The 22,428-nt window shown below is 40.3% G+C and overlaps 1 protein-coding gene across 12 annotated transcripts in view; it reads right to left on the reverse strand.

Moving 5' to 3' along the window:
- The window catches only part of TCF20 (transcription factor 20), a 187,060-nt gene that overhangs the window by 37,628 nt on the left and 127,004 nt on the right, over positions 1-22,428 (reverse strand). For 2 of the 12 annotated variants that reach the window (XM_034403307.3, XM_034403312.3), the window contains exon 1: positions 6,424-6,771. The exons of the other annotated variants lie outside the window; for them this stretch is intronic. The gene's annotated coding sequence lies outside the window, so the exon portion shown is untranslated. Of the gene's footprint in view, positions 1-6,423; positions 6,772-22,428 lie in introns of those variants that run through there. 12 annotated transcript variants of the gene reach the window in all.

Here is a 22,428-nt window from a genome sequence, read left to right on the forward strand (position 1 = left end):
AAAAAAGCGGAAAACAGGGACTAGAAGGAACTGATTATAATTGGTGAAGAAAAATCAGAAAAGTACACTTTAGCTTTTAGGGAAATCTCACTAGCTTACCTCACATACTATGACAAATCAGAATATGAGAGTTAGTGCAATGTGTAAACTGCAACACCAAGCCAGAAAAGAAAGGGACAACAAAAATAAATTACACATGTAGATAAATGAGTAATTCCACATCAATACATTGGCCAATTTTGATTTTAAAAATGCTTCATCCCCTAAACTGGAAGGTTTATCCGCTGTAATATTTCTTTATGCAACTAATTGCAAATACCTCAATAATCTTAACTAGCCGCAGCAAAAATAATTTTCTTGCCTTGTCTATTGCTGTATAGAGGAATAACTATAAATGATAAAAAAAACCAAAGGTCATTTCCTTTATTAAGAGGCCTTTCAGTCACACATGGCTAATTAATAGATACACATGGAAGATACTATATTTTTAAAAACATGTAAGATGGGGTGAAATCTAAAATTTGTTACTACTGGTTCTATGGGCGTGGCTTGGTGGGGGAGATATAATGTGACTGGGTAGGCGTGGCCAACTTTTTTTTTTTACTTTTAAAAGCATTTTTTTCTACAACCTTAAGAGGTTGCAGAAAAAAAAGCTTTTAAAAGCCTCTGTCGATTAAGCAACTCAGCTGGGATCGCCAGAAGCTTTTAAAGGCATTTTTTCCCCCCTACAACCTCTTCGGCCGGAAAGGTTGCAGAAAAAAATGCTTTTAGAAGCCTCTGACAATCCCAGCTGAGCCATGCAATCATCAGAGGCTTTTTTTAAAACTACTTTTAAAAGCATTTTTTCAGCTGAAGAGGTTGTAGAAAAAACGCTTTTAAAAGTAAAAAAAACAGCCTCTGATGATCAGGCGGCTCAGCTGGGCATGGGGGGGGGGCGCAGGGATTTTTGCTACCGGTTCTCTGAACCACCCGTCGCCATCACTACCTGATCAGACGATCCAGTCCAAACTGGGAGCATTTCACCCCTGATGTAATACCTCTTTTATTATTATTCAAATTCCTGGAATGCACAACTAAACCTGCTCTAGAGCCCAAATATCTGACTACTCAAGTATAAATTTTAACATTATCTATCTGTCATATGTTTGCTAAAACTAACAGTTTCCAGGAACTTAGTTGTTATTTGTCATGAAAAAAACTTTAGGAATTAAATTTCTTGATTTGTAAGTATATATATTATTTTTTAAGAATCCCAAAATATTCCTGGGATAGATAGTTTTCTTCCCTGAAATTATCTATCTGCAACATAACTATCTGGATAGGGTTAGGGTTAGGGAAGCAAATAAAATCTAACAAATAAAATTTTCCTCCCCCCCCCCCGATCCTTCCTCTTCCTCAATTTTAAATGATAGAGAAAATGGGGGGAAATCGAAATACACCAAACCAAGAAATAAACTAGTATACTAAATGGTAAAAATCCTAGTCCCCATAAAAGATTCAATTTCAAACCTCCAGCAAAAAAGGTAAAATTGAATATGCAAAAGTAGAAAATACTGTGTTATTAGTGTACTACAATTTCAAGTTCATTTTTGAACAACACTTATTGCAATATCATAATTTAATGAAATTTAATAAAAATTAGATGATACCCTTTTAGCAGTACTTGCACCCTATAATATTAAACAACTACTCTGTAATATTGACCATACTGACTTCTATTGTTTGGGATGATCCATTCTCAAAATATAAGTTTATGTCATCATTCTCATACCATTTCATATCTCTCCAATAGCACTGTTTTGGACATATCATGTCAGCAAACAGATTTAGCGCATCATCTACATATGCAAAAGAAAAAACCCTCCATAGTAGAAAAACAGCAATAAATAATTGTAACTGGTAAAAAAACTGAACAAAAATAAACATCAAGGTATTTATTTTACAGTAAATTTCATCCTTAAGATAAATTACTTATTAAAATCTCCATCATGTTGCTGCTCTTACACCCACACACGTGTGTATATGTGTGAATGTGGAATAATTCAATACATTAACATCTTTAACATTAAAAGATTTCTCTAGAAATCTAGTTACATACATTAATATGTTATTTCAAAAAGATGTCAATGACTTACAAGACCAAATCATATGAGTCAATGACTCATATTTTTTACACTGACAACCAAGAAAATCACATGGCAATTCTTTGGGGTGTAGACTCGAAATAAAAACCTTTGATGAATCAATTTTAAACTTAAATCCACTGAAACCAATTTAATTATTTTTAAGGGCAGCAATTACTATATAATATTCAATTCTTTAAAACAGAAACTGTAAATGCTGTTATATCAACTCTGGAATTATTCTTTAGTTTTTGATAGAAATATAATATGGATTAAGTTTTAGACATCGATTCCATCCAAAACAAAAGCACTTCAGGTTTCTTGGAAGCACCCAAAACTTCTGGTCCATATTGAGCAGACAAAACATGCCTGAGTTAATTATGTGCCACTGTTGTGAAGTAAGTAGGCCAAATTTTACTGGGAATGTTGCAAATATGAAATCCAAGTTTCCCATTCCTTCACATACAGGTAGTCCTCAACCGTCCAAAGTTAAGAGACTCAGAAAGAATGTTTTACCACCTGACTGTCATAAATCATCACACACCTATCATATGACTGCACTTCAGATGCTTGGTAATTGCCTTACATTTACAACCGGTTGCTAAGTGACCTATGATTATCAGAAAGTCAATGGGGAAGCCAGAAGGGAAGGTTGCAAACAGAGAGAATGAAGGGGAGCTGAAATCCCTTGGTGATCTCCAGGAGCCAAAATCAAGATTTCAGCTCCATTCCTGCAGTCCCATGAAGGATTTCCCTTCCGTGCATGGAGGAAATCCTTTGATGGGCTGAAGAATGTTGAGAGTGAAAGGGCTGTCTGCCAGGAGGATTTCAGATTCACATGAAACTGAAATCCTCCCAACAAGCAGCCTTTCACTCCATCCACTTAACAATCTGAGAGATTGCTTAAAAACTGCAACTGGGAGTTCTGCGATTAAGGTCATTGTGCGAAGCACTTACATGGGTATCTCATTAATAACCACGTCCCTCAATAACTGAGATTCCAGTCCCAACTGTGGTCATAAGTCAAATACTACCTATAACAATAAAAATAATTTACAGACTACACAGTTATGTAGTAACTAAAACATCAGAGAAAATATCTTAAAAGTACTGTAATGAACAAAAGTGATCTGATAAACAAGAGTTCACACTGTACGGGTAAAATACAGAAATATGTATTATTATGCAGATGAAAAATTACAAATATAAAATATTCAGCAACATATATTTTCTAAGAAAATTTAAGAGGTGGCTATGAACTAACCTCAGAGACCCAGTCTGGCATAGTGATTAGGGCTGCAGGCTAGAAATCAGGAGACCAGGAGTTTTAGTTCTGCCATAGGCACAAAGCCAGCTGAGAGTGACCTTTACCCAGTCATTCTCTCTCAGCCCTAGGAAGCAAGCAATGGCAAACTATTTCTGAAACCTTGCCAAGAAAATTGCAGGGATTTGTCCAAGCAGTCAGCAGGAATCAACAAGTCAAAGCACACCTATGCACAAAAACAGAATCAACCTCACGTTAAGGCCAGCTAACTGACCATATTTTTTAAATTGCTTTAATTTTAAATTGCTAAATTATGGGTTTTTAATATGGGTGTTTTAACTGTGGGCCAAATTAATTTAATTGGTTTTTAATATTGTTTTAATTTTTGTATTTTCTGTATTTTATCTGCTGGCTGTTCACCACCCTGAGTCCTTCGGGAAAAGGGCGGTATACAAATATAATAAATAATAATAATAATAACTGCAGCAAATATGAATTTTATCATTTTCTACATATACTTTGAACAGCAACAGTTTCACTACAATTATTTCTCAGCCTCCTCTGTATGAAGTCTCTAGTTTTAAGCTAGGTTCTTAGCCTCTCAGTGATGATAGCAACAATATTTCTGATAGGAACAGACTTTCCATAACAGTGTGGTCAAAATGCATAACTAATATTGCCACTGGGAATCAAGGTGGGTTATAGCTACTATATGAACTGATTCTTAGTCCTGCTCTCTCTGCTAATTCTTTATCTAGAACAAAGACAAATCTTAATAGGTTTCAGCTAGACTTTGTTCTAGATAAAGAAACTAGGCATAGGCAACGTGGAAGTAATGGTGGAAGTAATGGATACTTCTCAATGTGGAAAAAGAGTAAACTACTGATAATGATAGTGATTTATCCCCCACCCCTCAGGAGGCCACCCTCCTAGGTCACCAAGAGTTCTGTAATGTCTGCCTCCTTTACAAATTGCTTCTGGACCTTAGTGGATTCACAGACTTTCTTACTTAGATGGAAAACGTGAATCATATTATGGTATATTGTTTAGGTTACTCAAAATCCAAAAAGGAAAGAAAAAGTAATTTTTGGAAAATACTATGTGCTACAGGAGAGAACAGGAATTTGGCAGATGATGTGACTAAATGAAAAAGTGCCAAGCAAACTGCTGAAGACATCATCGTGCAAGATCAAGTAAACAGTTCCACAAAAACTGCAGCATTATATACAAAATACATGGCATGTATAGTAATATTCTGGTTTTCATTAAGAAATTCAAGTTCAATTATGGCAAAAAAAAACCTGCAGAAAAAACAATTGCTATCAAACTGCTTCCCATTGAGGATCTGTATACTGCATGAGTCAAAAAGAGGCTGTGAAAATATCTACAAACCCGTCACATCCTGGACATAAATTGTTTCAACTTCTACCCTCAAAACGATACTAGAGCACTGCACACCAGAACTAGACACAAGGACAGTTTTTTCCCCCGAATGCCATCACTCTGCTTAACAATTCCCACAACACTGTCAAATAATTTACTAAGACTGTATTATTATTATTCTCTTCCTTACTAGTATCTATCTCTTTCCACTTATTACTATAACTATGTTTCTTGTATCTTTCAATTTATATTGTTTTTGTTTCCTAGTACAATTTGATAAGCTTATTAGTAACCTTGACTATCACTAAGTGTTGAATCTTTTTATTCTTGATAAATGCATTTTATTCTCCTTATGTACACTGAGAGCATATACACCAAAGATAAATTCCTTGTGTGTTCAATCACACTTGGCCAATAAAGAATTCTAACACAGCTTTATGGCTGAACAGAAACTGAAGCCACACTTTGCTTATGATAGTTTGCCATTGTGAATTATGTTCTCAATTATATAACTACAGTATCTACAATTGAAGTGTCATATTACTTCACCAAAGAGAGTATATATTTTAAATAAATTATAAAGTGGAATAATAATAATAATAATAACAGCCATGATGGTGCAGTGGTTAGAATGCAGTGTTGCAGGCTAATTTTACTGACTGCCAGCAGTTCGATCCTCACCGGCTCAAGGTTGTCTCATCCTTCCAAGGTTGGTAAAATGAGGACCCAGATTGTTGGGGGCAATATGCTGACTCTGTAAACCACTTAGAGAGGCTGTAAAACACTATGAAGCAGTATATAAGCCTAAGTGCTACTGCTATTAAATCTCATAAAAAACTGCTTACACATATATCTACCACCTAAAAGCTACTTTACCATTCATGAAAACTCATCCATCCATATCTCTATATTTTCTGTTGTATCGACACTAAATCATTAAATCTTTGACATGACTCCACTCATCTTGTGCAGATGGATGGTAGTGTCAAAAATCATGGGATATATTATTAATTCAAACATTGCAGATCGGTGTGGAAAAAAACACACACCAGATCTATGGTTGTAATGGTTAAAGCTAGGCAACTAAATGTGAGGGGTAAACTATTTTTGAAGTTAGTATTTTTAAATAATAACTAGTAAATGCCATTATAAAAACATCCACAAATATTTTTTATAGAAGTACATACAAGTGCTTAACTTACAACTGGTGCATAAGACTAGGGCTACTGCCTTAGGGGGAAAAAATATTAGGAAAAGTAATGAGACTCAACTACTGAAAGAAATGCTCTTTTACTATTCTTCCTCCCACATCAAACCTTTGAATCTCTTCATTATACTTTCCTCTCAGACCCCTTTCTTCTTCTCGAGATGTACGTACGCCTAAGGAACCAAGCACGGAAGTATGACAGGGAACTGAAAGGTCTGTAAAGGAACTCCCGAGGGGCGGATTTAGCTGAAATAAAGGACTTTCGGCCGCCTCCCCACTTCCGATCCACTCTAGTAGCCCGCGTTCCTGGTCCAGGCATCTCCACAGGTTGGGGGAAGGAGACCCAGATGCTGCGGCCCAGAAACTGCCTGGCACCGTCTCCTTCTCCCACCCCGCCCCTTCCATCAAGGCCCGCAGGACGGCTTTAAACGTATGGAAGTCATTACCCAAGCCTCGTTTTCCTCCCCGCTCCCCCCCACAGAGGGGAGCGCGGAGTGGACAAGATTTTGTTTCAGTGGCGCGTGGGGCAGCAGGAATCTGCTTCTGTCCGGAAGCGGCTCCGCAGTAACAGACCGAAGATTTGTCTCTCCATTCTCCCCTCACAGAGACACACACGCAGGAAATAACACAGGGTCAGCTGACAAAGCCGGGCCAATGACGAAGGGGCGAGAGAGCGCGCGCAAAAGGGAGGAGTACAAGACAGCGGGCGATGCGGGTGGAGTGTGCGTGCGTGCGTCCCTCAAAGGCGCACAAAAAAAATGAGCAGCAGGCACCGCCCTCTAGATCAAGTATTTAAAGAGGCAGCGCCCGTTAAAAGAGGACCTCGGTCGGTAATGAGAAAGCAAGTTTACGGTACACTAGTGGTTGATTGTGAGGAAACGCTGTGAAAACGGCATTTTGTCGCCTCTATGGACACATTAACGGCGTAATGCGTTTCATTTTCCATTCAGCGCAGAATTACTTGAAAGCAAAACTTTGAACTACGGCTTTGGAGAATGAAACTGCAAGTATGGATTGCAATTATATGGCTGAAATTGCTACTTCCCGTTCAGTAACTTCAGGCCACCAAGAAATTGTGAACAGAACACTAAAATGTGTGGTTCACCCAACCTATATTTGGAGCCGCAGGAAGGTAAACTTTGGAATCTGTTGGATGTCCTCAGAAGTGGCCAAATAAGGTATTACAGTATTCTTTTGCTAAGTCCAACATATATGCAAATATGGAAGATAACACTGGACAGTTACACTGAAAAAGGCTGGTGTAGAAATGGACATGGTCCTGGAGGCCACTTATATTTCTAAGTTTCTATTATGCAAACATTTATTGTGAACATTAGTTATTCTTGATATATCAAGTGTACTGTCTTCCCCATGATCTAAACTTAGAACTTTGTTCATAATGGTAGCTTTTCAATTGGAAAGTTGATGTACAAGTTGTAGGGGATCTGTATTAAGAATATATGATACAGTAGCTAAAAATGCAAAAGAATCAGGTAACATCTTTTTGGCAAATAAGAGTATATAGAGTTAGTCCTTGACTGAGGACCATAATGGAGTCTGGACTTTCCATTGTAAGTCATGATGGTCATAAGTTGGGGCACCCATGTGACTGACCTGATTTTACAACCTGTTTTGTAATAGTACTTAACGCTACAGTGGTAAAGAGATTGTGCCAATCATTAAATGAACACCATGGTCATTAAGTCAGTCAATGCATTCCTATGAGCATTTTTTGCTGGAAATGTAAATTGTCACATGACCATGAAATGCATCAATTGGCTGTAAAAGAGCCAGTTGCTAAGCATCCAAAGTGCAGTCATGTGACTGCACATGGGGTTGTGTCTCTCTGTTGGCACTCCAGAACTGGGTCAGAAGTACCTTCTGAGGGTCCGCTATAATCTCAAACCATAGTTAAGTGATTGGTCATTAAGTGACAACTATCTATATTACAGTACCTATGATAAAAATACATTTTGTTGAAATTCTATTTTGAAACTATTTTGAGAAGATACTGAGGAATTTTACTGAGACAAAGCCAGCCTTTCATTCTCTCCACTGTTTAAGCAAGGACTGCAGAAAACATTCTACCATCAGAATCTTTATTCCAATTTTTATATTTGTATCCTAATCCTAGAATTATTCAGAGTAGTAAACTTTATAGGACTTGATCTCATGGTATACTGCATATGTTATACAGCAAGGATGTCAAACTTGCGATGACATGTCACGTAAAGTAGTGCGACTTTCCCTCCTTCGCTAAACTGGGGGTGGGCATGGCCAGCACGTGACACATCCAGCCCACGGGCTACAAGTTTGACACTCCTGTTATAATGTCTTTTGTTTAAACAGCACAAATGGAAAAACAGGCCTAACTTAAATTCTCAAGTTATTTGGTTTGCTAACAACTTAGTTCATATAATACATTCCCCAAAATATGTACTAAGACCAGGATAAATATGATTATACAGAATAATGATTACATTAGCATAATTGATCCAAATATCTCCAAAAGAAGAATAAAATCAGAATTTCCTTAAGAATAGAAGGACCAGTAATATCTGTGTAGGCCCTGTTCATGAATTTGGATCACTAAATAACAACAATATGGGGATCAAGACCTAAAAGGCTAATCGCAGCCTAGTACCTGTATTGCATCATGTGTGGAGTAAATTATAGTAAATATGCTGCTGAAGGGTGTTTTTGTTTTTTTTTTTGCAAGTTTTAGAACTGGATAAATTCTTTGAGTTTTGTTTTAGGAATTTGTTTCAGGCATTTTTTTTATGTTTCCAGGAATGTATATGAGTAAGTTTAGCTTGAAGTAAAACTGCAAGTCATTTATAACTTCATTGTCAGACTGTGAGGGTTATAAAACAATAAAATATTATTTTACCTAGTGGTCTTAGCAATTTCATACAAAGGAGAGGTGTATCACGACACACTATACTTTACACTTTGTAACTGGGATAATGTGCAGAAGGGATGATGCTCCATTCTTTTCCATTCTAATTTCCTTTCTTCTTAAATCACATGATTTGTATCGGGGTAACAAATATCACTAGATATTGGCTATCCTTGAACAACAACAAAAAAAGCACAAGTTGAAATGAGAAGCTTTCTCTTCTCCAACAGATTCCAGAATAGCAATAATTTTTCCAGCCAAGATTTATAGTTAGCTGGCAAAAACTGTCCCCAGCATGGCAGAAGAGGGCAGCAACTCAATAAATCTCCATTATCTAAATCATTAGAAGCATCCCTAGTTGGCAGTATAGAAAAATGCTACTATTGTGGCTACCTCGTCTTTTTATATTGCCTCTTTCAAAGGTGTGCTCAATTACAGAACGTTTTATGGAAATATTTTTATGCAAACATTGCTTTGGAGATTTAATTTTTTTTTTAAAAAAAGCAAAAGTAATCAAGTTGTGGTTACCTTAAATATAATTTTAGAGCAGAGTACCTCCATCAGGAAGATTGGGGAAAAGGTTTTGTCAATCTGTGACAAGAAAATAAACAAACTGAGCAGCAGCTCACACTAGCTTATGACTTAATAAACTTGGTTAGTCTTAAAGTTGCTACCAGACTTCATGTTTATTTCAGTGAGGAACATGGAAAAGAAGAAATTATCTCTTGTAAGTGAGAAATTCATAGCAGCTGAACAATCAGCTTTCTCTGAAATCATACCAGAATTGAATAGCAACCCACAAACACTAGTAGTATTCTAAATTTTAAAAAATCAAGTGACATTGGAACAACTGTTTAAAGCAAAAGATATTTTGTAATAATATTTCCATTCACATCTGCAATAAATTATTCTATTTATTTTAAAAAGCTATATGCCAATCATTTTTAATAATGACCTAGGCAACCTACAAACACATACAATACAAATTATTAAAAATTCTAAAGGTATGAATAAAATGAATACAGGTAGTCCTCGACTTACAACAGTTCATTTAGTGACTGTTCAAAAGTTACAACAACACGGAAAAAAGTGATTTATGACCATTTTTCACACTTAAGACCATTGCAGCATCCTCATGGTCACATAATCAAAATTCAGATGCTTGGCAGCTGGTTCATATTTATGACGGTTGCAGTGTCCTGAGGTCATGTGATCAGTTTTTGTGATCTTCTGACAAGCAAAGTCAACAGGGAAGCCAAATTCACTTAATAGCCGTGTGACTAACTTAACAATTGCAATGATTGCAATGATGAGTGGCAAGAAAAGTCGTAAAATGGGCAAAAGGCACTTAACAAATGTTTCACTTAGCAACATAAATTTTGGGTTCAACTGTGGTGGTAAGTCAAGGACTACCTGTACTTTCAGGCTTCTGCTAAACTGTAACAAGGGTAGATACTGCCTTGTTCCATAATCAGGGCCTGTAACAAAAGGGAAGTTACTGATGTTCAGTGCATTTTTCTCTCTCTCTATATATATTTACTCATTTAGTTTATAGAGTGAATGTAAGCCCATGTTAAATGCCAGACTCTGGGCAGCTAACAATGATTTAAAATGAAACATTGTATTTTACAATAAATCAATAAATAACATACATGGCAATCCAGATAAAAAAAAACACCCAACACATGATTAACACATGATAAGCACTTAACTACACATTTGGGACACCAGAGCCTTATGAAAGGCCAGAAGGATCAGAGCAAGTGTAAACTCTGGGGGAACTGATGTTTCAGATGGAAGGTGCTATGTAAAAAAAAAAAAGGCTCTTTTCCAGGGTCCCATATTCATCCTATACTTCCCCCCCCCCCCCCGTTACTTTGATAATTTAAATGTGAATTATATAAATTGGGCAAGAATTGAACCATTCATGTGGGATTTAAGCCAGTGGTTCAGAGATACAACTAATGTTGTCAACCGATTATGGGAGAAAACACAACCAGTTTCTTTTAAGAGCAATTTGAGCGGTTGATTCACAAACTGAAATGTTTTACAGCATGAAAATATGGATTAACAACAACATCAGATAAAATAATAGTAGCAGGATTCTCTAATGGAGCTCTTTCCATTATTTAAAGCCAATCTATTATTAGATTTTAAAAGCTTTTGTTAGTCTGCCTTATAAAATACACTGTTTGACAGTATAGTAGTAGTATCTCATAACTTGAACTTGCTATTTGGAAATTGCTGTATAATTATATTCTGAAGGATTATCTGATCACTTTGATGCATTTGGAATATATAATAAAGGAAGTGTTTTTATTACTGATATTTAAAGTTCTGCTTCAAGATTGGACATTTTACAGGCAATATTTGAAGGGCACAAACTATATATGTTCCAGTAACAAAAGCCTACTGTAGTTGTTTAGTTGCCTTTTAGCACGAGCCTGAATTTTAGTTAGTACATGATCAAATATAGCATCCACATGGGGCAATTCCGTTTATAAACTAGGATTTTAATTCAAAATTCTTACCTATGTGTCACACCAAAAGTAAGAACATAAATTTTGCCCAACTCCTGAATCTGGGTAGCTCAAAACGCACTAAATAATATTTAAAAAATAAGAGAAACAACAGCCAATAAACCAGATTCAAGACAAAAGAAAAGAAGAGCAAAATGGCAAACTCCAAAACATCTTACCAACAACTTAACATCCATCAAAGGAGCACCAACCATCCTAGACGAAGGTCTGGGAGAACAGTTAGGTTAGAAGGGGCCCCTGCCTTATTTTTAGGATAGTAAAAGTGAAGGATTGGGGGGAGGTATCTTCAGACTTGTAACATTTTTAACATAACCTTACAATAAAGATAGAGCTAGTATTCCTGGTGATGCTCTTTATAAGGCTAAAATCAGTTCTGAGAGCAGAGGTATCACATAAACATACAAAGCATGCCCATAACTGCCTGCCTGGACCAGTTGAAGCTTCCAAATGGTCTCCAAGGTCAACCTAATGTAGTATGCATTACAATAGCTGAGCCATTGATTTCACCCATCAGTTTAATGTTGATGTTGAATAGAAGGGGACAGAGTTGAATTCCATTGAGGACCTGTATACTGCACGAGTCAAAAAGTGGCTGTGAAAATATTTATAGACCACTCGCATCCTGGACATAAACTGTTTCAATTCCTACCCTCAAAACGAGGCTATAGAGCACTGTACACCAGAACAACTAGACACAAGAACAGTTTTTTCCCGAATGCCATCACTCTGCTAAACAAATAATTCCCTCAACACTGTCAAACTATTTACTAAGTCTGCACTACTATTAATGTTCTCATCGTTCCCACCACCCATCTCCTTCCGCTTATGACTGTATGACTGTAATTTGTTGCTTGTATCATTTCTACCCTATGACTATCATTAAGTGTTGTACCTTATGATTCTTGATGAACGTATCTTTTCTTTTATGTACACTGAGAGCATATGCACCAAGACAAATTCCTTGTGTGTCCAATCACACTTGGCCAATAAAACATTCTCTTCTCTTCTCTTCTCTTCTCTTCTCTTCTCTTCTCTTCTCTTCTCTTCTCTTCTATTCTATTCTATTCTATTCTATTCTATTCTATTCTAATTCTAATAGATTCCGTTGGGCAGCAAACAAAAATGGCGGCTCCGCAGTGAACCCCGAGCTTAGGGAGGCGATGTTCGACATTTTCAGGGGTGTCGGGGATCAGTTAACCATCTTTTGACTCCCTCCCAGCGAGCCGAGGTGTTGCCAGCTCGATAGAGCCATGGATGGAGCCCAAGGAACAGCTGACTGTCGGGGAGGAGATTAGAGGACGGCGGCAGTACCTGGAGGCTTGGCTGCAAAGACGCCCCTGTTGTTGGTGGAGAAGAGGGCAGCATTACAAATGTTAGGATCCCTCAGTTTTTGAAGGATCTGGACACTCCCCCCCTTTTTTTCTGAAGCATGGAAGGGGCTTAATGGGCTGAATGGCCTGAAGATCAAGCTTATGGGGAAGGAACTGAGAATTGTCAGCTGGGGGATGACAGTTGGTCTCTTCCTTAACTGTTCCCCCCCTTATTAGGCTTAGGCCTAATAGGGCCACTCAGCATAAATTTACAACTTTTGATTGATCTGCAGCCTTATTTGACCATTATTTGACCATCTTGTCCTCCCTGGGTTACCCGGATTATTCGATTATTCAACCATTTATTCCATCCTATGACTACACCTTGCTTTTTTCTGAACTAAGCCTCGGCCATCGCTGGTGTGAGAACAGGAGGAGGCACAGACACCGAGAGTCTTGGACTATGGTGGGACGGACCATCTCTCATTTGACCTTATGACTCTGGTTTGGGTCACCTTGAAAGGGCGGCCTTTGAGACTTTTTTCCCCACCATTGAATAGACTTATTATAATCACAAGACTTCCCATCGTCATGATAGGATGATGATGTCCCGATGTTCTGATGTTTTTAGCATATTGTCTTCTCTTTAACATCTTTTCCTCCCTTATTTAATCTACCTGTTTTTACCATCTCTAACACCCTTTAATAGAAAATGATCCTTCATCACTCTCAGCTCATTACTATTCTTTAATGTATTCAACTGCGGAGCTCCTTGCACTACGAGACTCCCCCCTCTCGCAGGTTTAGCCCTCTCAACTATCGAGGGCTGCCCTTGATGACAGGTTTTGGAACCCTGAGAGATGGTACGCTAAAAAATGGAAACTCTGAGGTTTTTTAAATAGATTTTTAGATCCAATTTTAAGGGAATCTGGGAGGAGGGTGGTTTTTAATAATAAAAATGAGACTGGGGGGGGTCTCTTAAGGATCAGCAGCCATGCCATTTTGACAGTCCCAGCGAGTTGGGGAGGTTGGGAGTCGTAGGAGATGCTCGGAGGAGGGTGGGACAAGCTATACCTATGATGGTGGGAAGGGGCAGAAGAAATCGAAGTAGGGGTGGGGAGCATCACACCAGATGCATTCGGATGGTGACTTGCTCCCATACCTCCTGATCACCCTGCTTTCCTGGGGATATGAGAGCGAAGGACCCTGGTTTCCGTCTATGTGAATGCCAGGTCCGTGATGAATAAGGCTCTCCTCATACGAGATCTTATTGATGAGGAGGGTGCGGACCTGGCCTGTATCACGGAGATCTGGTTGGGGCAAGAGGGGGGAATCCCTCTCTCTGATTTATGCCCCTCAGGCTTTCGTGTCCTGCACCAGCCCCGACACCAGGGAAGGGGCGGAGGGGTGGCATTAGTTGTTAGAGAAAGTCTGAGTCTTAGGGAGGTCACTGTCCCTCAGATAGGCGGATGTGAGTCTCTTCTATTGAAGTGGGACCCTGGAGTTCAGTCGGGCTTGTTGTTCACATACCTATCTCCCAGCTATGTTGCCACAGCCCTGCCCGCACTGCTCGATGTCTTTTCTGAGGTGGCACTTGAACTCCCCAGCCTTTTAGTTGTGGGAGATTTTAATCTGCCTTTGATTGGTGAGTCATCTGAGACAGTCCGGAAGTTCATGGCCTCTATGGCATCCATGGACCTGACTCAGGTTATTCAGGGCCCAACTCATAGGGGAGGACACACACTAGACCTGGTTTTTCTCTCTGGCAGTGGATAAATGGTCATGATAAGGGGGGACTTTCCATCACTTCCCTGTCATGGACTGACCATTCCCTCCTTAGACTAGACTTTCAATCTGCGCCTGATGGACCCAGAAAGGTTCTTGAAGGAGCTTGGGACATTCCCCACCTCTCAATCCTGCAATTCAGCTGAGGTGGCATCCTGGGAACGGGTGGCTACCGACGCCTTGGACAGAATCGCACCTTTGCGGCCTCTAACCCGACGCAGATCCCGGATTGCTCCTTGGTTTTCCATGGAGCTCCGGGAAATGAAACATCGGAAAAGACGCTTAGAGGAGAGTTGGAGGTCCTCCCGATCTGAATCTGACCGAACACAGTTAAGAACCCATATTAGGTCTTATCTAGTGGCGATGGAAGCGGCGAAACGTCACTACTTCGCCGCCCTCATTGCATCTGCAGAAAACCGCCCAGTGGCCCTGTTTCGTGTGACCCGTTCCCTCCTCAATCAGGGAGTAAGGGAAGACCCTTTGCAGGCAGAGCTGAGGATTTTGTACAGTTTCTGCATGATAAAATCGCTCAGATCCGGATCGGATTGGACTCTGACTGGGCAGAATCCAATCGGGAGACTAGGGTGGGTCTTGAGAATAATATCTAGATTGAGTTTGACTCTGTTTCTGTCAAGGAAGTGGACAGGATTGTGGACAAACTTAGTTCCTCCACTTGCTTATTGGACCCTTGTCCCTCCTGGTTGGTTTCGGCTGCCAGAGAGGTGACTAGAGACTGGATCCAGGCAATTGTCAATGCTTCGTTGAGAGAGGGGAACTTCCCCGCCTCTCTTAAGGAGGCGGTGGTTCGACCTCTCCTCAAGAAGCCTTCCCTGGATCCAGACTCACTTAATAACTATCGTCCCATCTCCAACCTTCGCTTCATCGCGAAGATTGTTGAGACTGTAGTGGCTCAACAGCTCCCGCAATTCCTGGAGGAAACAGAATACCTTGACCCATACCAATCAGGCTTCCGACATGGTCACAGCACGGAAACGGCATTGGTCGTTCTGGTGAATGATCTTTGGCGGGCTTGGGATGGGGGTTGTTCCTCCATCCTGGTCCAACTTGACCTCTCAGCGGCTTTTGATACCATTGACCATGGTATCCTAGTGCAGCGACTTGTGGGGTTAGGGGTGGGAGGCACTGTCTTACAGTGGTTTTCCTCCTACCTCTCGGGTCGCTTTCAGTTTGTATGGGCGGGAGGGCAGAGATCCACCCCGAGGCCCCTTAATTGTGGGGTGCCTCAGGGGTCGGTTTTCTCCCCCCTGCTCTTTAACATCTATATGAAGCCACTGGGTGAGATCATTCGTGGCTTTGGGGTGAGATATCATCAATATGCTGATGATACCCAATTATACATCTCCACCCCAGACCACCCCAGAGATGCCCTTTCCGTGATGTCCCATTGCCTGGAGGAGGTGCGGGCCTGGATGGGCAGAAACAGACTCAAATTCAATCCCTCTAAGACTGAGTGGCTGTGCCGGCATCTCAGGTTTCAGAGGCTCCATCACTTTTGATAGATGGGGAAAAACTTGCACCCATTGATAGGGCTCGCAACTTGGGTGTCCTCCTGGATGCTTGGCTATCCCTAGAAGACCATCTAACGGCTGTGACCAGGGGGGCCTTCGCACAGGTTCCCCTGGTGCGCCAGTTGCGCCCTTTCCTGGACCAAGATGACCTTCGCACAGTCATTCATGCCCTGGTTACTTCCCGCTTGGATTACTGCAATTCCCTCTACATGGGCCTGCCCCTGAGATGCACCCGGAGACTCCAGCTGATCCAGAATGCAGCTGCACGGGTTGTTATGGGAGCCCCTCGTTACTCCCATATAACACCCCTCCTGCGTGAGCTGCACTGGTTACCAGTGGTTCTCCGGGTCTGCTTCAAGGTGCTAGTCCTCACCTATAAGGCCCTTCATGACTTAGGTCCGGGATATTTGCATGACTTTCTCTTGCCTGCCGCTCACCGTCCTGTTCGCTCACATAGGGCCGCTCTCCTCAGGGTTCCGACGGCGAGCCAATGTCACCTTGCTGTGCCCAGGGGTAGGGCGTTCTCTGTGGGTGCTCCCACCCTCTGGAATGAATTACCTACTGAGCTCCGGATGGCTCCTGATCTCCGCTCCTTCCGTCGGGACTTGAAGACTTGGCTTTTCAAACAAATAGGCTGAGACTGATAGGCTTTATTATTTACTACTAATTAATTATTTGGATTAAATTATGATTTTATTGTACTTGTTTCTTAACTTGTGTTCACTGCCCTGAGTCCTTTGGGAGAATGGCGGCATATAAATACATGTAATAAATAAATAAATAAATAATTCTAATTCTAATTCTATTCTATGGCACCACACAGAGAAGGGGGATAGGGAATAACCTTTCCCCAAACCAATACAACTGGAACTGGCCCTGAAAGAACTCAACCACTGTAAAACACTGCCTCCCATTCCCAACTCCAGAAGCTGGTCCAGATGGATACCATGGTTGATGGTAAGAAAAGCAAAAGCCACTGAGATCAAGATGCACCACCTCCATCCTGACTCCACCACAGCTTATCTACAAGCAAAACCAAGACTTATTTGTACTAAATACTTGCCGGAAATGGGCCCGGGTAATCTGCTACCTCCAACATTCTCTGTAGTGCACTCCAATTACTTTCTCAACAATGTTCCCCAAAAGGAGAAGATTGAACACAGGGCAGTAGTTACTTAAAACGGTTGGGTCCAACGACAGCGTCTTGACAAGAGACATTATTCTCTTGTCTCTTTTTGGCTCTCTTTATGGCTGAAGGCACAATTCCCCCCCACCCCCCAACACACACACATTGCAGTTACCACAGTATGGAATCAAATATAGATTAACTCCCTGGACACTTTTGCAAATCAGATTTCAAAAGTCATAAGTCATTTTTTTCAGTGCTGTTGTAACTTAGAATGGTCACTAAATGAACTGTTGTAAGTCAAGGACTATCTGTAATGGTTAGATAACTGGGGAAAGAGAAAAGTTTTCTAAATAGACCTCAGAGCTTTATGACTTCAGTGCTCAAGTTCAGCCTCCAGAATTCCTCCAAATGTTAATTTTTAATCAACTGTTACTTAGAGAACAAATTAATCATTGTAATTTTAATTAATTTCTTTGGCTTAGTCCAGTGATGGTTAACCTTTTTGGTGCTGACTGCCCAAAGCACTCGCATGTGCGCGATTGCACGCACGTGTGCCCGAACCCCCAAAATGCAATGCGAGCGACCCCCACGCATGTGCCCCACCCTCCATGCCCCGTTTTGGCTTCTAGGTTAGTGCAGGAAGTTTTCCAGGCCCAAAATGGGGTGCAGGGGGGCTGTGCGAGCCTCCCCCCACACCCTATTTTAGGCCTGGAAAGCCTCCTGCACCAACCTGCCCCCCCCGCGCATGCATGGCAGAGACCCGAAGACCAACTGGCTGGCGGGAGGCGCCACACATGTGTGGTGGAGCTGGACTGGGGCGACAGCTGGCGTGCCCACAGAGGGGGCTCTGCGTGCCATCTATGGCATGTGTGCCATAGGTTCGCCATCACGGGTTTAGTCCATACATTTTCTAATATGACTTATGGAATTTCACTCAAATGTCACATTTAGTGGATTCTCCACTCCACTAAAAAAAAAACCAGGCTGCTTAGGGAAATGTTGCAAATGTACTTTCTCCCCCTCAGAATTAACAAATAAAAAACATTTCAGAGCCTGCATAACAATTTCTGAAAGTTCCTCACCTCAAAAATAATATCAACATGATTTTGATTTTTCAGCTACAATAGTTGGGGAAAAAAGCGTTCAAAAGGAATTTTAGAGCTGAGGCTCTTTTTTTTTTCTTTAACTGGAATATCAAAACCTCAGGAAATCAATAGATCTGTCAATCAAGAAGTCTTATTTTTGCATGTGTACATTAGAAGTAGTGTGTGTGTGTGTGAGAGAGAGAGTGCATACAGATATGAATATTGCTAAGGAGAATGAAAATTGGAAAAATATGTGGGGCATACATGCATATATGTATGTATAATGAAGGAAAGAGAAGGGACTCTAACAAACAGGGTTTCAGGAGAAGCATATTTTAGGAAGAAGAAAGAAAAAAACAGAATAGCATTCTGATTCAGTCTTTTCTGCTTTGTATTTCAAATCAACTGTTCTGATCATCCAGGCAAACTGGGGAGGGGAGAAATGCTGCTGTTTGACATAAGTATGACAATCATCTATTTTTGTGGCAGAACTAGGAGTGTCAGTCTTTCAAGAGATCAATCGTCCTATTAAATTTAATAAATGCTGCCATCTAGAGATCATTCAGATTAATTTTCTGCAGTCAAGCCTTGTATGCACACAGACGAAGTTCAACAATAGCAGTCCTGAACAACACATACAGACACACACTCACACATACTAAGTCAAAAGCATATTGCAACTCAAGTGGAAAGGGAGACCGGCCACTTGCTCATATTAAGACACACTAAAGCTACAATCCCACTCTTCTGGAAACGTATTTTGCACTCAGAAACAGGGAAGGGTATCACCTGAACTCTCCTTCAAGTTGCTCTTGGCACTCTGTGACGGGTCCCAACATACAGTTTTGTAAAGAAAGGAGAGGAAAAAGCCCTGCAAAAGAGAAAATTGTGTACTTTTCTTTCTCCTACTAGGACTGTCTGCAATGCATCTTCTTGAGTAAGAGCAAAAGAAGAGAAAGGATAGGGATGCTGCAAGTGCAAATAGTCCTCAAGATACAATTGTAATGGAGCCTGCCCATTGGTCCTGTCACAATGGCTAAGTGAAGTGTCTCACTTAACAAACTTCCCATTCCTGCTCTCCCCTCAATGCAATTGTTCAATGAATGTGCGGGTCATAAACTGGAGATTGCACAGCATAAGGAAAGCTTCCAAAAGCTGTAGAAAGTTTTTCCAGTGCTTTGCAAACCACATTAAGACAGCAAAATGGAGCAGCCTGCTCCTGGGCTGCACAGCACAATTCTAGAATCTCACCATACAGCAAAGTGATAAAGCAATCCATTTCAGTGCTATGGAAGGCTTCAGTGCTCTTCAAAAATTAAGTGAGGAGGAGTGTGTGGGACCTGGTAGGGGTTGGAATCATGCCTAAAGTCTGCAGAGAACCAGTGGGGGGAGGAATGGGTGCAGGGAGGTGCTACAGCATCCCTGCGGTCAACTGTAAGGGCGAATGAATATGGTGGTACTGCTGCAGCAACCGTAAATTCAAGACTGGGTATTCAAGTAGCTTTTAGGAGATCTGTCATAACTTAAAGCTGCTGTTAAGCAACCTATTAAAAGCCAAGGCACATCTGTAAACTGGAGCCAGGCAGGAAGAGGCGGGCCTAAAGCTTCCAGTAGACTCGGTCCTACCAATCAGCACCGAAGCACTACCCATGACTGACTGCCGTGACAGCCAATAGGAGAATGATTGATGCCAGTTTTCCTAATGGTAGGTAACACTGGGTATGATTGGAAAAAATAACAGGGAATCTCCTAATTACTGCCCTAAAACATCCTCTCCCCCTCCCCCTCAGTTTGAAGGCACAAACACTCCCTGGCTATATTGCTTAACTATGGGTAGCCCTCAACTTATGACTGGTTGCTTTGAAATTACTCCCTGGAGTTCCCTATAGATACTTTCAACTGAATTCTGAAGTTCTGATGGTCATCACTGTACAGTCACATGACTGCACTTTGGACACTTGGCAACCACTCCACATTTACAGCCATTTGCAGTATCTCTAAGTGACATGAACCTGTTTTTGATCTTTTTGCTGAAAACTAGCATTTACTTCAGGGTTTATTTTGCAAAACTGGCCCATAGTGAAAACACCATGGTGTTTTCTTAACTATTGCCACAAAAATAATCATAATATTGGATTAGTTATGTGGGTGATCAGTTTATGCCTGTGGTGAGCAGGCTCCATTATGGTTGCAAGTTGAGAATTACATGTATACAATACCAGACTATGGGGACAGCACAATTTCTGTGGCTAGACTCTCTTTCTGACTCAGGTTGGGAGAAAAATACATTAAGCATGGCTATGAAGAAGAGCTCTATGCCTGTACAAAAGTAACTGAGCTTTAAGATTTAAAATCTCCTAATAAAATAAACAGGTAACTCTATGAGTTTTTTCAACCTTCTCGTCTCCATTGACTTAAATGAAATAAGTTGTGACTAAATTTACATCTATCATGTAGACTTGAACAGTTGTAGTCATAGAACTTATATTAGCTGAAACATTTTGCTTCCTAACAAAGCTTCCTAACATTGTGGAAAAGGCCTAGCTGTTTTCAACATGCAGTTAAAGTGATACAATACTGTTTTGTAACTCTATTACAATAGCTAGGAACTCAAAATGCTACTGTTTAATTGGGCCTGCAAGAGCAAAGCATTTTTTTTACAATTACATCATTTATTACTGGGAAGAGAACTCCAAACTTCTTTCTACTTTCCCATATGATTAATTAAAGGGAAGATGGGTTCATACATTGTGCTATCAGGCTTGTTTGATTTTGGCTCAGTCCATTGGAGAAATTCAGCCACTAGTTTGAAAGCTATGGTTAATTCCTTAGTGCAGGCCAATTGTGGAAATGCTCTGGGTAGAAACATCAAGTCAGAAAAATAGGCTAACACTCGGAAGTGTACGATTGTCCCCTAACTAAGATGCTCAATAAGATCTGGTAATGAAGAAGGAAATCGGAGAGGAATCCCAAAAAGCATGACTTGTAATTCTGGAGATTTCAATTACCCACATATTGACTGGCTGAATATGCGTTTAAACTATGACAAGTAAAATTCTAAGATACTATAAATGACTGCACTGGACCATTTGGTTATAGGATATTTATATGTAGTCCATCCAATTGAGAATAGTAACCATGATGCAATAAAATTTATACAAAGAAGCAATAATTTATACACAAGTTCCACATAATTATTATTTGACTTCAAAAAAGGGGAACTTCTCAACATCAGGAACATTAGTGAAAAAGAAAATCAAAGGAAAGGTTGAAAGTGCAAGCTCATTCCATAATCTTTGTTGTGGTTTAAAACCACAATAATAGAGCCTTTTTTTTTAAGGAAAATGACTCCAAAGTCCAAAAAGAGGTCTGCGTGGTTTACCAGCATTGTAAAAAAAGCCGTTACGGCCAAGAAAGCATTATGAAAATGTGGCAAAGGTGCTTTTCAAAAGACAACTGGACTTTCTTGGGTTTTTTCCTTGAAAGTGTTTCACTCCAAGAAGCTGAGAACTAAAGAAGCTTCTTGTATGAGAAGTGAAATATTTTCAAGGAAAAAAACCAAGAAAGTCCAGTTACCTTTTGCAAAGCACCTTTGTGACAATCATGACTTGGATGATTGACCATATACATTAAGAAAGTAGAAAGCTGGTCTAATGAACACAAAAGGAAACAAATTCTGGCCAAATAAATGCACAGAGTCAGAGGCAAAAATAAAAATAAAAATCCAAGGACCATATTACCCAAACTCTGAAGATGGATAACAAAAGATTCTTCAAATACATTAGGAGCAGGAAATTAGCCAGAGAGATCATTGGTCTTCTGGAAGAAGGAGTCAAGGGTATGTTAAGAGGAGAAAAGGAAATTGCAGAGAAGCTGAACAAATTCCTTGTTTCTGTCTTCACAGGAGAAAAATTGGGGCAGCTCCCAAGCCATATAATGGTGACAAGAGAAGTAGTACTAGACCTTATTGAGAAAACTGGACCTCAACCAATCACCAGGCTCTGATGGCATCCAGCCATCAGACGGTGTATCTCCTAACTAGAATAGGTAATTAGGTAGTCTGCCTCTACTCTCAGCCTTTGAAGCTGAAGACTGGTAAGTGACAGGCATAACTCCAATTTAAGAATGGCTCACAGGGAGATCCAGGAATTACAGGACTGTCAGTTTAAGATTT

This window comes from Pantherophis guttatus, chromosome 7, assembly GCF_059756535.1.
Source record: "Pantherophis guttatus breed Tessera chromosome 7, ASM5975653v1, whole genome shotgun sequence".
Lineage (NCBI taxonomy): Eukaryota > Metazoa > Chordata > Lepidosauria > Squamata > Colubridae > Pantherophis > Pantherophis guttatus.